Raw genomic sequence first — 5,474 nt, forward strand, 5'->3', positions numbered from 1 at the left:
ATTTTATAACATTTGGAATATTTATAATGTCAAAAGCAAGAAGTTGTAGATTCTCTTCCAGTTGGGTTATATGAGTTACTAAAATTAAAAGCCAGTGAAAAGGTTTTGAGCACGTGTGTGTGTGCACGTGCATCTGTGTGTGAGAAAAAACAGACACGGACACACACGTATCCTACCCCCCTACTGCCCTTCTCTTAGTGATCTTTGGAAAGAAAGAAAGATAAATAAAACCTCAGGCACAGAAAAATAATCTTTACTCACTGCACAGGTATACCTGCTAACGTGTCTTTATCATCTTTCCTCTCTTGTCTACAGTTCATTACCAAGGTCTAGCTATTTCTGTTTCCTGCCTTTGTTCTGTTTGTTTTTCTCAAGCTGATGGGATGCCTCTGTGCAAAGAGAAAATGTTTATGGTCTTCAGTGTGGCCAGTTTACGTTAGGAGTTTTTACATTTTTATTTTTTTGCTACTCTAATAAGAAGCATCAGCTATTCCTTTATCTCAACATTAAATTGACGGCAATAGGCAAGGGCTTCCCAACGCAACTTCTTAATTTAAAAGGATAGCATTAATTAAAACAAGTGACTTTTATAAAATGCATTAGAAATTATTTCACTTCAAACTGAAGTTCTTCCCAAGTTTCCTTGATCATACTAACAATTTAGTACCCATATTTTTCCATTTTAAAGCCATGAGCCTTTCATGTTGCTGTTGGGATGAACAATGGGATGTTATCCACTTCTATAAATGAGTTACAAAGTGCTGTTAAATGTACATGAGAAGAAAATATTTCTCCAATTATTTTCCTTGCTGTTACCTGTAACATTAACGAAGGAAATGCACTTTTTTATTTGATAGTATCTCTTTGCCTGATGGCATCTTGTTAGACATCATCACCTGACATCAAAACTAAATTCCGCACTAAGATTAGATATGTTATTTTCAAAAGCATCCTAGTTTCATTCCCAGAAGCAAATCTTAATCTCACTGAAAGCTAACTGGAGGATGTATACCTTTCAAAAGCACTTCAGTGCACTTTGGTGCTTCTGAAAACAGATCCATATGCTCTCCTTTGAGCCCAGGCAGTAATGTATCCCCCCCCCAAAATCTACAACTTTGTTTTGGTTTTTGTTGTAGTTTAACTCCTGCACTAACTTTTGCTTTAAAATTGCACTATTTCAACTTTATATCAACTTCACCTATATAAACCCCACATCATTTAAAAAAAGCTTAGATGTATATGTGCTTTTTGAAAGAAGACCTATAATGAATGTTTTCTTTTTCAAAATGCTATAAATAATTATAATGTCTTCATTTCTATATCTATTAGTCACTAAGGGCATGGCTTTACATGCTAGAAAAGTGGCATAAACTTCTCCTGAATGCTATATATATGTGGGATAAGCATAGTTTTCAGGTAAGGGAATGGTTCTGCACCTGGAAGGCTGCTCGTCTCCAAGACTGTCTGTCTTCTCTGGTAGAAATTTCTGCCCATACATTAGAGTTGTAAAGACAGACATTCTCTGCACGTCAGTTAAGTGCTTATGAACAGTGGCTTGATCTGAAATGCTGCACTTTACACTAAAATGGTACCTTTTGGTGACTGTCCTGCAGAAGGCAGTATGCCCAGCAGAAAGGCAAGAGAGGACAGTAAAGAGGGGCAATAATGTCTTACTGTAGCTCAAGTTAAATCTGCCATAGTCCAGCAGATCATACCCAAGCCATGAGAACATCACCTTTTTTAGTGTCTGAGGTAAATCAGCTCCCTGTTGGCTACGTGCTGCCTCTTATTTGAGACAGTCTCGATATCCTTACCTTACTACTCCTGCCAGTGAGGGCAATGCAACATCAGACCTCATTGTGAAGTGAGACTGCAATGGTGGAATTTACACCGCTCTCTGATCCACCACTGTTCACATCACATAAATTCAAGCCAAATTGCAAAAATACTTCTGGGCAAGCAAACTGGTTACTCATGTAGAGCGAGACTGCCGTAAATCAGCGGTGCTGCACAATCTCTGCCTCATTGATTCACTAGCTACAAAAATAAGAGCATCAGTTCTTTTAGACACTCACAGAGTTGCTCTCATAGTCCTTTGCTTGGCGTGTAGCAGTGGCACTGCTTATGTATGTCCTGGTGCCAGACACTCTGCTGTAGTAGGGTTGTCCGCACAGCTGCTGGTAGGGTTCTCCTATAAACTGTGTCACATTGTCCCGTGGAGCTCCTTGTGCAGCTGCCTGGCAGAAATGGGATAGTGTGGAGACAAGGTAGCGTGGGAATAGATGGCTTGGGGCAAGTGGAGGACATGCCAGCATGACTGCTGAAAAGCTGCTCATTTAATTCCATGCTTGGACTCACTGTCATGGTCCTCTGAATGAGAGTACGTGGGCCTGGTTTTGCACTACCTTGCACCTTCTCTCCTCATTTACATTGATGCAACATGACTGTAAAACACTTTTACCCTCATCTGGACATGCCGGTGCCATTTTGCATGATGTAAGTGGTTACACCAGGTGCAACTCTGTAGAGGACTGTGCCACTGAATGGATTGTCTGTGCTTAGAAATATTTCCTGGCATGACTACAGTGGAAGAACTATACCAGGCAGATTTCTCTCTTCAGTGTGGAAGCAACTTGTACTAACAGCACAAGTTCTCTACAGATCTCTCCATTCCAGAATAAAGGCTATTTTGTTGACATAACTCCATCTACTCTAAGGCTTTCCTGCTTTATTTCAGTTGGGATGATTTTTCTCATGTTCCCAACAAACCCAGACACATTTTTACACACCTTAGTTGATATTATAGAGGTAGATGAAGAGAATCTAATCTGATACAGGAGATATAACGGCCGCCTTCTAGGAGGATGGATGAACGTGTGACTCAAAAGTGAGATGTCACCTTCTGACTCCCCTCTCTGTAAATGCAGTCAGGTTTGCTTCCTTATTGTTCCATAAAGTCTGAACCCAAGAAAAACACACTGATCCTGCACATCACGTTTGAATTTGGCCCACTGAATTTGTGGCCGAATTGTTATTCCAGGTCTCACATGAAGAAATGTGGTATCAGTGGAATTCTTTCTAGTCTAAGTTATCACTCACAAGCAGCAGTCCCCTCAGAATTGCAGTTATAAAAAGATCAGCAGTTTATCCTCTTTTTGGACAATCGCTAACCACTGTTGATAGTAAACAAAGACCAGTTCCTTCTAAGTACGTGGTATATTGCACCATTTGGAAAGAGCAGAGGAAATAAATGCTAAAAAATATCCTCTTGCTCTCTGCTTTTAAGGCACAGATATTCCTTCGTCCTCTCCCCATGACACGTGCCCTGGATTGAGTCTGGACTGAAATCTGACATTGCATTGTACCCTGTTAAATTGCCATGGATTTAATCTTATAAAATCTTTTTGTATGCAGACATTAATGATGCCCTGACACCGATCAGTAAATAGCGTGAAAGACAGAGCAGTTCTTTTAAATGGTTACATTTTCTTAGTGGTTGTTGTTGCTTTGGTATTATTTTGAAAACTAGCACTGAGAGGTAGGGTTTCAGATGTTTTCGATCACTGATGTTTAGCTTTTATCCTTAATAACCTGGTATCTGTATCCCTAAAGTCTGCTTTAGGAGCCTCCCAATGGATTTCTTGTAACAACAATATAAAAATTCTTCTTGTAGAAGAAATGTCTAGTCAAATTCTTGCCTGATAGGAACTTGGAGGATTCAGGCTGAAAGAAATGCCTTTCTTTTTCCAGTGTGTGCCTCTAACACCTGACTGATGATAGCATTCAGACTTCTTCAGCCAGAAACTCTCCAGAGGTGGAGACAGAAAGAACTCATGAATTCTGGTGTTTGGGGAGGGTATTTTTTGGTATGGAAGGTGAGCATTTCTAAAAGCCTTGAGAATGTGTCTCCTTCTGAGATGTTACTCCATCCACAGATAGCAGAGACTATTAGCAATGCTAAAGCTGCTGATTAAGGTCTTGTCTTTACTGAGAGTGTGGCCTGATTTTAGCTGTCAGTGGACAGCCGCTGAGCACCATACAAACGCTAGTCCAACTGAAGTACACCTTTGTAAGCCACTATTTTTACTGAAAACCAACCTGATTTGAGCTAGGGGTGAACTTGTACAGCAAAAAGAGTGGATTTTCCTGCTGCTGAAACTGGTGGCAATGGCTGAAACAGGGGCAGATAACACTATCAATGATTTATATTCACTTTAGACTCTTTGGATGCCAAAGTAGAGCTTTGTTTTGAAAATCTGAGTGAGGGTAGTAGTGTGTAAGAGGTAAGCTCACTTCAGTTGGTCCTCAGTTCGGAGATTTAACTAGTGAAATGAAAGATCAAGGGACTGTACCTGAATTCTCTGTAGGAAAGATTGACTTCCTGCTCCTTGCTTGTAATATGGTAATGCCAAGTATGTCTCTATGGTTTAACCATCCTTCATTAGAACACAGTGATGCATTCTTAAAATCCTTAGAACTGAGTCTCCTCTGGATGGCATAAGGAAGCCTGACATTTGTGCATCAGCCAGGTCGGTGAGACTTTAGGTGCTCATCCTTTGATATGGTATTGAGATCGACAGGGCATGCGAAATTCTTCCGGAAATTCCTGTTGCTTAAAATACTTAAGTGGAAGCAGTAAGCCTGAGGCAAGGAATATTCTGTGGGGTAAGATCAGCTTCTGCTGCCTAGAAGCCTCTCTTAACTCTTTGTGCTGAAGCCATACTGGAACTTAAGAAGGACAGCCTCACCCACTGTCGTTAGTTCAGGAAAGCTACCAATTTGTCTTAACAATGCGTGATGTTTTGATTGAAATAGTTAAAAGACACCATTTCCCCTACCTATGAATACAGACATTGCCTCAGGTAGTGGGAAAAAATTCATTTTCTTTCATCAGAGTGTCATGTAACTTAAAAACCCAACCTCAGAATGATTGAGGTATAGAGCCATTGTTCTATATTTCTTGTCTTTTCTTTCTGCTCTCTTTCTCTCTACCGTCTTAGTGTAAACATTCAAAATGGAAAGACTTTTCTGATTATATTGAGACAAAAACCCTAAGCCTAAACAAGATTGTAGAAAATTTCTTGCTAGAAAAGGAGTTTCTTTCCTTGAAGTTTCTTCCTCTTTTAAATCTTGCAAAGTCCTATGTGAAATCATGTCGTAACTGAAGCAGACTTCTGTAATATGCGCAGTGAGCAAAGAGATCCTGCAGGTAGCCACGCTCAGGTTGTAGTCACAAAGTTTTTATCTAGCTGGAGGAGATTCATACAAGAGGGCTGATGGTAGTTCATGTTCATAGACATTACCACCATGATAAATATATTGTTGTTGTGTTTGAATACATGTGGCATATGTTCTTGTCATTATAAATACATTTCCCTGTCATGCTGTCAGAAATGCTTCTGAACAAAATCATCAGTGACAGGCTGAAAAATACAATAAAACCACAGAATGCCTTTTTTTTTTTTTTTTTTTTT

This window comes from Cariama cristata, unplaced genomic scaffold, assembly GCF_000690535.1.
Source record: "Cariama cristata isolate BGI_N322 unplaced genomic scaffold, ASM69053v1 scaffold9248, whole genome shotgun sequence".
NCBI lineage: Eukaryota > Metazoa > Chordata > Aves > Cariamiformes > Cariamidae > Cariama > Cariama cristata.